Raw genomic sequence first — 12,043 nt, forward strand, 5'->3', positions numbered from 1 at the left:
AGCAGTGAAGGAAACTTAGGCACAGGTTAAAGAAACACAATTGGTTAAATCATGCAAAAAGAATCAAAATCTTGGGCCCATAAAAGAGGTCAAAATAACAGAACTCTACTCAAAGTTGACAACACTACTGATAACTCAAACAAACTGACCTAACTTAACGAAACAAAGGGGAAACTTAAATAGTGGCTGATCAGCCCACAAAAACAGGAGAAGGGGTAAAACACACAAAACCTAACTAAACCAAACATAATGAACTCCAATTCCCCCCCATGGTCCCGAGTTATGGCATGAACCAATTTGCAGTCTTCCTTTAAAGCTCGCTCCGCCCCTTTTCCACCTCTTGGCCTTAATCAAGGGACTGGAACAGCTGCAACTAAGGTAACTCAGAAAAAAAAAAAAAGATTAATCATACATAACAGTGTAAACTAAAATGTGCGCACTTATTTTAGAATGCAGTGTTATGTGGGTATGTGAATGAATTCTAAACCAAAACCAGTTATTTATTGTCCTGTAAATTAATTCCTATATTTAAAGAAAGACAAATGTGAATGCAATGTTACTTGTAAGCCTCTACACTAACATGGTGGGTATTACCACTGTGTGGCTGTAAGTGCAGCCATCACACTATGGACATCATTATTAGTTAGGTACACCAGTTATCAACGTAATTCAGTTTTATTTATATAGTTCCAACTCACAACAACTGCTGCCTATAATAAGGCAAAGAGCCTTCAGTATTGCAGCAAAACCCCGACAATCAGACGAGCTGCTTTGAGCAGCACTTGGTAATGGTAGTAAAGAAGACCCACATTTTTGTTCTGACCATTCAAGACCATCTATGTGAGAGGAAGGATTTAAAATTCAATTCTGGATTGAACAGGGAGCCAATGAAGAGAAGCGAATATGGGAGATATGTGAGCTCCCTCTCTCACCCCTGTTACTTATTTGCACTTCAGCATTTTGGGTCAACCAAAGCTCCCTTTGCAGAAAGCTTTTAGAATTCAATTCAAATCAATTCAAATCACTTTATTTATGCCCAAGAAGCACAGAGAGCACCACATAAGACACAGACAGAATATCAAACATGCATGAACACAAAAACATCGATATAAATAAGATTTTAAAAAATGACCAATCACCATTCGCACTAACTGTGATAAAAGGGGACAAGAAAGAGCAGAATATTGGGCAGAAAGGGGTCAGAGTTAAGATGCTGAGGCACGGCAGGCCTTACATCCTGGACAGCGTAGTCTACGTCTTGATGGGAGCCAATCAAACGCAGAGTGTAAGATGTGTGAAGGATCTTGGAGAATCCTGTGGGCATATTTAATTCTCTGGTTTTGACAGGATTTCCAGTAATTTTACAGTCAGTCTTAATAATGGAGTTTGTCCTGTTTAAACACCATTACTGAGAACCATCTAATAATAAATAATTACAGTAGTACAGTCTAGATGTAACAACTGTGAGTCCTGGTTTTTCAGCATCACTCTGAGACAGGATGTTTCATATTTAGTAATACTGACACAACACAGTCCAACACATTTATTCAACATAATGTAATCAAAAATAAGATTTCTCACAGAGGCCAAAGTAATACCAACCAGCATAAATATCTGGTTAGACACCATTTCTGAGATTTCTTTATGGACAAGTACAATAACTTCTAAATTCGTCTGATTTTAAAAGGAGAAAGTTACAAGTCATCCAGGCTTGTGTCATCTGGCTTTATAGAGGAATACAACTGGGTGTGATCTGCACACAAATGAAAACATAAACAATGTTCTCTTATGATATTACCCAAGGCATCCATGTGTAACTTGCTTTTAGTTTCCTCTTTTAACTTATTATCAAACAGAAGTGTACAGCCGAATAAAATACCAAATGACAGAGACAGAAAGTCAGATGTTGGAATTTATGATCATTTATCTGTTAATCGTAATTCTTTTTACAAATTTGATGAGAATCCGTCCAGTATTTTCTTTAGTCCTGACCAACATGGACCAACCGCACCAGAGGAAGAAGAAGAGGAATGAAAGTCAGTAGAAGTAAGAAAGAAACAGTGACTGAGAGGGCAACAAGTGGAAAGGTGAAAATGCAAAGAGTGAAGCTGGTGAAGGTTTAAGTACCTGTGGTCAACCATCCAAAGCAACAGGCAGCGTATAAGAGAGGTGAAGAAGAGAGTGCAGGCAGCATGAAGTCGGTGGAGACGAGTATGAGGTATGATTTGTAGGTGTGATTTGACAGAAGGATAACAACAAGAGTGAAGAGGATGGTAGTGCGAGCTGCTATGATGTATAGTTCGGAGATTATGGCACTGACAAAAAAAACGAGAAGGCAGAGCTGAAGAGGTTAAGATTTTCACTGGGAGTGAGCGGGAGGGACATGATTAGAAAGGAGAAAAGCTCCGGTTGAACAGTTTGGAGATAAAGTTAGAGATGGTTTGGAAAGATCTGCAGGAGGGATAGTGTAGACCAGGGGTCTCGAACTGTAGTCCTCGAGGGCCGCTGTCCTGAAATGTTTCTATGGTTGTATCCCAATTCAGGGTCTGCAGCCTTAAAGGCCGCATTTTAAGGCCGATTACGTCACCGCGACGCGACGAAGGCTGTCCCAATTCGAAGGCTGCTCGAAATGCGGCCCTCAAATGCATCCTTAATTTCCCTGAATTTTAAGGACGTGGCGGTGTAGACTTCGTGGCCCAACATATCCCAGAATGCATAGCGCGGCGGTGGGTGTGGATAATTTTGCCAAAAAAAACAGCGGATGAGGGGCGCCCGAAGAGTAAACTTTAAGTAAGTACTGAATATTATGTCACTTATTTATGTGCAAATGTTTAATAACGAAGAACATTAAAACATTACTGTTGGCCACATGTCGGCAAAGTCATGTGACATTAGTGACGTTTGTACTAACTTGGTTTTAAAGCCTTTACTTTAAAATATACGCCGTTCAATAGCTGAGCTTAATCAGAGAATGATCAAAGCTCATGTAGAAACAAACAAACAAATGAACAAAAGATTTTCTCCTTCATATATGTCAAACAAAGCTGTAGCTGTTAGTATCATGGTTGCTAGGCAACCTGGGCAGCGCAACGGAGGCTAGACCGTCCCATTTCACAAGCTTCGCACTTCCGGCCTTAGCGGTCTTTAAGTACGCGACCCTTGAGGATCGTTGAGGCTGCGTACTTTAAGGCTGCAGACCCTAAATTGGGATACAGCCCATGTGTCCCTGTTGCAGCACACCTGAATACAATTAGTAGGTTGTTAGCAAGACTATAGAACTTGGCTGTCTCCCAATTCAGGGTCTGCAGCCTTAAAGGCCGCATTTTAAGGCCGATTACGTCACCGCGACGAGACGAAGGCTGTCCCAATTCGAAGGCTGCTCGAAATGCGGCCCTCAAATACGTCCTTAATTTCCCTGAATTTTAAGGACGTGGCGGTGTAGACTTCGTGGCCCAACATATCCCAGAATGCATAGCGCGGCGGTGGGTGTGGATAATTTTGCCGAAAAAAACGGCGGATGAGGGGCGCCCGAAGAGTAAACTTTAAGTAAGTACTGAATATTATGTCACTTATTTATGTGCAAATGTTTAATAACGAAGAACATTAAAACATTACTGTTGGCCACATGTCGGCAAAGTTATGTGACATTAGTGACGTTTGTACTAACTTGGTTTTACAGCCTTTACTTTAAAATATACGCCGTTCAATAGCTGAGCTTAATCAGAGAATGATCAAAGCTCATGTAGAAACAAACAAACAAATGAACAAAAGATTTTCTCCATTTCTGTCAAACAAAGCTGTATGAAACGTTTCCAGCTGTTAGTATCATGGTTGCTAGGCAACCTGGGCAGCGCAACGGAGGCTAGACCGTCCCATTTCACAAGCCTCGCACTTCCGGCCTAAGCGGTCTTTAAGTACGCGGCCCTCGTGGACCGTCGAGGCTGCGTACTTTAAGGCTGCAGACCCTGAATTGGGATACAGCCCATGTGTCCCTGTTGCAGCACACCTGAATAAAATTAGTAGGTCGTTAGCAAGACTATAGAACTTGACTGCTGGTGTAGATGATGGACGAAGTTCATGAGTGTAGTGAAGGAGGACATGCAGAGGGTTGGTGTGACAGAGGAGCAGGGATAGAGCGAGATGAAGGTAGATGATCCGCTGTAGCGACCCCTAAAGTCACTTATTATAAATAAGCTTGACTGAGATTACAGTTATGAAAGAATCGACTGTTCCTTTGTGGTTTGCTGCCATGCTCTATCATTTTATTTATTTTTTCAATATTTTATTTTAATTTTTTCAGCATAGAAAACCCCATCAACAAACAAATACAGCTCAGGCGCTGAGATGATAGGACAAGAAATAGCACAGTAATAATAATCAATAGGGAAAGACAAAAGAAAAAAAGAAAGAAAACATTAAAATGAGAAACTACCAGTATCCATAATGAATTAAATGTCATGAATATGTAATAAACAGGGAAATTGCAGTGCCATGGTACATGTTTATACAACGTGAGCTTTCTCAAGGTGAGTACAAAACAGAGTCCAGGATTTTGAGAAAACATTTGCTGCAGGTGTTTGCAGGTATCGAACTTTTTCCACTTGAATGACTGATAACATGTCATTGAGCCAGACACTGAAGGAGGGAGGAGCAGCGGACTTCCATTCCTTTAGAATAAGTCTTTTCGCAATCATCATTCCGAGGTCGATTGGCACCCGCACAGTCGCAGGGATAGTTCTGGAACGTACACAGCCAAAAACTGCAATTTCTGGATTGGGTGAGATGGAAATCCCATAAGCTTTAGAGTACCAATCAAATATTTTGGACCAAAAATTGGTCAATGAGGGGCAATGCCAGAAAGCGTGAGCCAATGTGCTCTCTGATGTTTTACATCTGTCACATATGGGGGAAGTTGAAGGATAAAGCGCTCTATCATTATTAAATAAAAAAATATACTGTTCAGAAGATTAGTTGATATTATTTATGAGTTCCAGTCTCCACCTGTGGTGAACTTCAAGGAGGATGCAGCCATAATGACAATGGCGAGTCTTAAAAGCCTCAACAGTTTGTTGGATTTGTAAAAAGCTGTTTATTTTCCAAGCTCTGTCCTCACAGTCCTCATAACCAAATTATAAATTATATCAGCTGCAACATTCCCTCTTGCTGTCTGACATTTTGTCTTTCTCAGTACTGAGGAGGTGAACGAGGAAGAAAATCCTGCTGTCTGCACAACAGCCGCTCCTCAGCAGAGATGCTATCGCCGCAGGCTGCATCAGAGAAGTCCCCAGGCAGGAAGGGGACGCCGTCTTTATCTGAAAGTTTAAAAGTCCTCCTTATAGCTGTCTCTTCCTGCCTTTACACCTCCTCATCATGATTTACCAGGTAAAATCAATGATGGATGGTGGACTTTACTGGAATTTCTTGGTTTGGTCTATTTTATAGCAGCCAGCGCCTGTCTTTGTGCTTTTTAAATTTCCATTTCACAACACAGCAAGGATTACATCTGGCACGTATCGACATCCGTGCTCATCTCAGGTGTATTTGTTTTCCTTTTCTTTGAACCTCATCTAATTACAGCTATTTGACACAGAACAACTGTTGTGTAGTGTCTGTGTCTGCGTGCGCCTGCCCGTATGTAAAAATCATGAAAACAGTTCAACTCAAATTGAATTCAGACAACCCAAACAAAGAGGCTCTTGTAAATTATAATTTAATTCAGTGGGTGCCAAGCATTTTAAATTGCATGTGCATGTGTGTACATGATAATAGTGAAGTGCGCGGCTGCTGTTCTTCTTCCTCTCTGACAAATCCAGGTAGATTAGTTCTGTCTGTCTCAGCAGGAACAATGTGAAACAGTTAAGGCACAGGAACCTGTTTTAGATGCCACGACGCACACACACACACAATGAGAAAAGGCGCCATGCTGACATTTAGACTCTCGGATAAAAACCGCAAAATGCACCTTCTGCCCACCTCTACGCATCCTTGTTCATGCACTCTCATGTTTAACATATAAACATGTACTCCATCTACCCACAGCAGTCACCCATACACATAAAGCACACTTATTCACATTACAGAAACTATTCCATGGATCTCCAAACACCCACATATAATCATCCCATATTGTAGAATTGACAAACACCTCTGGTTCTGGCTTTTTTTCATCTTCTGCGGGAGCAATTTGAGTAAAGAAAGGAGAACAAGACCGACACGCTGCCAGGCATCATTACAGTCCCACATACAATAGACATTATTTACTGTGTATGTGCTGGCGCGCAAGCGTGTGTGTGTGTGTGCTTGACTGTGAGTGTGTGCAGAAGTGTGTAACCGCCCGTCATTCCTCTCAACAGCCATCTGTGGTAACACTGCCCCCTTGTGTCTAAGTTGAGGAACTGCAGCGTAGAGCAGTCCCCAGCCTGAGGCACTTTATATCTAATTATGCTGTCGAATCAAATTTGTTTAAAGTTAATATTACACTCAGGTCTCATAATGTACAAACAATAGGAACAATAACAATAACAGAAGGTGAAATGGGGGAAATGAAAACATGAATAAAACTGTCAAGAGCAATAGAATTCAAAGGGTTGCAATTAAAAATGACTGGAGTAAAATGTCGCAGATCAGATTTAGGTGCGTCAAGCTCTGATGACATATCTAAAACCTAACACAGGAGTGTCTATGCAGAGATTGTTTTTAAATGACAGAAAAGTTATTGTTAGCTTCAGCAGGTTCTTATACAATATACATCAAATATTATGTTTTTGCCACTGAAAATGGGTTAGATCTGCACAAAATTAAAGGACCTATAACACTGGAGTTTGATTTTGTGTGAAAAACTAATGTGGAAAAATTCCAAGTGGAGGTGATGTAGTTATTCCAATGGTTGCACCCACCTTCCAGGCATTCATTATAATATACTTCACTTCCTTGGGAGATTTAATTAAAGAACAAGCTGTGAAATACATGTGTAGTATTAAAATTGCAGGCTCGTTCCTCCAGCGTCAGTTCATGCATTGATAATGCTGTGCTTCACAAACATGAGATTTAGCTAAATTAGCAGCGTGGTTGTCGACTGCAGTCAGCTGAAATCTAATATTAATATTTGATGAGCTGTCGAGAACTGACATTCATGGCACTCAAAAATGACTCCTACTGGTCCTACAATGGTAAATGGCCTGTATTTGTATAGCACTTTTACTAGTCCCCCCTAGGGACCCCAAAGCGCTTTACACACCCAGTCATCCACCCATTCACACACTGGTGGAGGCAAGCTACAGTTGGAGGAGTAGCCTGGTGGAGTAGCCTACACTGGTGGAGTAGCCACAGCCGCCCTGGAGCAGACTGAGAGAAGCGAGGCTGCCATATCACGCCATCGGCCCTTCTGGCCAACACCAGTAGGCGGTAGGTGGAGCTAGCTGTTGGAGCTTGCGCAAGGACACAACGACTGAGACTGTCCAAGCCGGGGCTCGAACCGGCAACCTTCAGATTACAAGGCGAACTCCCAACTCTTGAGCCACGATCGCTACCCGATTGATCAGTAGTTAGTAGTTGTTACTAGTCACACAGATGCTGGCAGACCTGTCGGTAGAGTTATGGTTTTCAAATATTTTGCTCAAAGAACAAGAGGCACACCTGCATTCATACTTGTAGAAAATACTCTCTGTGCGATTGCCCAGTTTTCTTTTGATTGTACTGTTGAATGAAAGCGCCTAGCATGACACTAGCAACAGTTTTGCTCTCAGTTCAACAAACAATCTTTCTGCCTCTGGTCAGTGTTGCCAACTTAGCGACTTTGTCGCTATATTTAGCGAGTTTTCAGACCCCCTAGCGACTTTTTTTTAGAAAAAAAGTCGCTAAAAAAAGACGTGAAAGCGCATATCGCTTTTACTCTCAACAAGCAGCGGGTGCTGTAACGCAGTCAGTTCTTCTTTTACTGTTATGCTGTTTTGTGGATCAGGTTTAAAACTACTTATAAACACACACACACACACAAAGTAACTCCACCAGAGTGCCTATTTCGGGTCACTTTTGCCAGTCCAAGCCCGGGTAAAGGAGCAGGGTTGGAATTGTGACATTAAAAAAAACAATAATTGCTAAAAGAAATTTAATTTGTAGTTCTAAATAAACTCTAAATGCATTTAGGACGTTTTTTGCTCACTTTATGTCTCGTCCACGATGTTATTTCTCTCTCCAGCAGCGTAGGTTACAATTACATTAGCATGACCAATTATTGACTTTTAGGACAACCAATAGCGATTTTCCTTACTGAGGAGTTGGCAACACTGCCTCTGGTTCACATTCAGCACTGTAGTAGACTGACTGTTTCTCAGAAGGATTATTTGGTCTCCAAATGCCTTTTTAGATAGCTCAGCACAATGTTAGCATTCACCAGCTTCTACCAAGTACTCATACCTAGCGCTTTTGCTAGCTGTATTAATTTCTTGTTGTCTTTAGCTGGTTGGTGTATTGTCAGTTTGGTAAGGTTTACATAAAATCCCAATGCACATCCGGACTGTCCTCCAGTTTGGCTCTGCACATCGTTTGAGAGCCACTGTTGTAGCTTCGAGGCAGGGCAGTAATTTCTGTTAGAGAGCAAGTTAGATAAAAAGTTATTCTGTAGCACAGCGGTGCCCAACCTTTTTGGCGCCACGGACCGGTTTTTATTAGACAATATTTTCACAGACCAGCTTTTAAGGTGTCGCGGATAAATACAATAAAATAAAACCAGCACCAGTACCAAAAAAAAGAAGAATTATTCATAACACACGGGAAAAGACCCAGGGAAACAGAGTTAATGATGAAACCGATAAAAAAAAATAACTATAAAACCCTGACAACCATAAATTTCACACCCGAGCCTCAACTCTCGCGGCCCGGTACCGGTCCGTGGCCCGGGGGTTGGGGACGGCTGCTATAGCATGTCTCCTAGAGAATGCAGATACCATTCATAACCTGGATTTTGTGTTTTCTTTTATCTTACTCGTTGACTCTGACTTGCTGTATTTTATTTTTTTCCCTACAAGTCTTATTCACCCATTCAGACACATATCGATGCAGCACTTGTACCGATATTGATAAGGCAGTCAAGTATTCCTCTGTGCTTTATCTCACACTCACATGGATGCATCGGGAGTAACTCAGGGTTCAGTTTCTTGCAGAAGGATACTTTGACATGTACAAGCTACATGAAGTGCAGGTGACCTATTTTTTTTTCTCTTTCTTTCTTTTCCTAATCCTAATCATGTGATTTTGTTCTCCAAACAAGTAGCAAGGAGGTTTTTTTAGCTTAACAAAACTAAGCTGTGCATGAAAATAAAGTAAGCAGCAAGTAAAATGTATGTCAAAACAAAAGATTCATGTCTCAGGGTTCATAGTTGATTCTGTTACAGCTCTACTACCTATTCAGCCTGCTGATGGGAGACAACAAAAAAGACAACTGTAGCTTTCATTATGCCAAAATCACTCCCACTAAATTAAGCAATAACAAAACATTTTACTACCTGCTGTTTTGTGGGTAAGCCACCTACAGCAGACATGTATGGGACTGTATGGGATGATGGCCACCAGTGTACTGATAGCATTTGCAGTGAATGCATAGTCACATAGTAGTACAGCCACTTCCCTCAATTGTAACTCTCTTAACTCCAAATTTCATCTTTCTATGTTCTAAGATAGTCCTAAAATCATATATAATCTGTATAACAGTGCATTAACAACATTTATTAGGTTAGAGAGAAACTTTGTAACGTTTTAACAAATGTATCATGAGGTACAGTTTTTAAAAAAGTTTCCCAAGTTTAGCATATATTAACTTTAGAGGCCCAGCTGTTGATTTTTCATAGCGACATTCTTGTGCAACATTAATTATGACGTTCCGTCAGATATTCTCTGTGAATCGCTTTCATTAGGTTTCCTAAAAATCATTTAGTAAAATAACTGACAGCTTATAATTATGCCATAATATCCTGCAATTAAACTGTAATTTCATCTATAAATTAATTTTCTGTCAGCTGCATCCAGCGTTCGTTTTAGAGCAAACAGCAACAACGGGCTTACACACATTTGCACACTTGGAAGTTTCTCATCGCGGAGGTCTTTCCACGCAGTCATTTCTGCCACCGAAGAGCCATTGCAGTCTCTTGATGCTAATTTCACTGGGTTAATTGCTCCCTTTGCTGCTTCTCCATAGCTCAAAGTTTGAATCATTAACATGGCGACAGTAATTCACATTCTGTCTGCTTGCTTGAGCCTTTACTCAGCTGTAAACCAATCAGTCAGCTGTATTTAAATGAGAGGGGAAAATGACTGTATATTTCATGAATTAGATTTTCTGCCTGAAACAGTTGCTTTAATGACTCTCTTGAGCAAGGAATTGGTGGCGGGAGGGGAATAATTCGCAATCTATGTCAAGGTTAGAAGAACATTTATATTAGTTAATCCAGCCTTGAATGAAGTAATCATATTGTGAAAAAGTAATTTAGATTACAACTAATGTATGCAGGCAGTTTCTTAGTAACAACATTGGGTGAGAGATGACACACACACACGCACACACTGTGAGTTGCTTTCATTTAAAATCTAGTTTGGGAAGCCGGAAAAGATCTTCATCATTTAATCAAAAAATGCCTTTTAAAAGTTGAAGCGGAAAATGAAATGAATTGCAGCTGGATAACAGCCATCCTCCCTCAGCATTAACAAATCATTGTATCAGAATAGTCGAACATATTATTTACTATTTTAAAAAAAACTCACTCATGTCTGGCCTGAAGTTATGAAATTAATCCTATTAGTGTGACACGAGGTAAATTTAGCATATTTGCATATGTTATGGTGTCACGTATAATTATGAAAATCTAGAATCTAAATCTAAGTTTCGTTTTTATTGTTTACATTTTCTGACTTTCGTGTTTGTAAGACAGGTGAATGTCTGTAATGAGTATATTTAATGTAGCCATAGAAAAGTTGCATTAATGCAATGAAAATTGTAGGAGTGAGTTGAAATCCATCACCTTTTAGGTCACCTTCTTGTTTCCAGCTCTCATAATTATGTAGGTACAGGAAAAATGGATGGTGGTGAAAATGGAGATGGATGGTTTGATTGAGTTGGGAACCCTGCGTTAAACTCAAGTGCCGCAGCATTTGGATGTTCCCTTTCAAAGTTTAGCAAAGTGAGTAAAAGGCTTCAATTCTTTTTAAATGGACGTTTCATATTATGCCAAAAAGAAAAGTGGTCTATGCTAAACAGGCAATGATGCCTGAAGCTGCAATGATTCTCTGGATTGAGGCCCTTTAGTAGGTTTCTTCCTGTTAAAAGGGAGTTTTTCCTTCCCACTGTCGCCAAAGTGCTTGCTCATAGGGGGTCATATGATTGTTGGGCTTTTCTCTGTATCTATGAAGCGCCTTGAGGTGACATTTGTTGTGATTTGGCGCTATATAAATAAAATTGAATTGAATTGAATTGAATAGTATGAAGCTAAATTGCAGAATTTTGGAGCACATATACAGCCCCAAATGCTCTTTGATCAATATGATATGTCCAAACTATTGTATAGAACATTTCAACACCGGCTTTGTTTCAACATTTCACAGCGTTAAGCTACATTCACTAGTGTTCATTTATGCTATAAAGCAGCGGTCCCCAACCTTTTTTGTGCCATGGGCCGGTTTATGTCCGACAATATTTTCATGGACCGGCCTTTAAGGTGTCGCGGATAAATACAACAAATAAAACCAGTACTGGTACTCAAAAAAAAAATCATTCATTACACACGGGAAAAGACCCAGGGAAACCGAGTTAACGATATAAAAAAATGACAAAAACCGATAAAAACCCTGAAAACCATAAATTTCACATCCGAACCTATCTCACATATGATTGTTTAAACTTGGAACAAAGTAGATTTTTTGACATTTATGCCCTTTAAAATTCAGAACTACAAAAGATACTAGGATGGTCATGCTTGTTTCTGTCACTATAACTCACAGATATCCCATTGGTGCAGTTCTGCTGTGATAAATTACACACAATTTACATTACAAA

Source organism: Neolamprologus brichardi, chromosome 22 (assembly GCF_056152115.1).
Source record: "Neolamprologus brichardi isolate AB-2024 chromosome 22, ASM5615211v1, whole genome shotgun sequence".
Lineage (NCBI taxonomy): Eukaryota > Metazoa > Chordata > Actinopteri > Cichliformes > Cichlidae > Neolamprologus > Neolamprologus brichardi.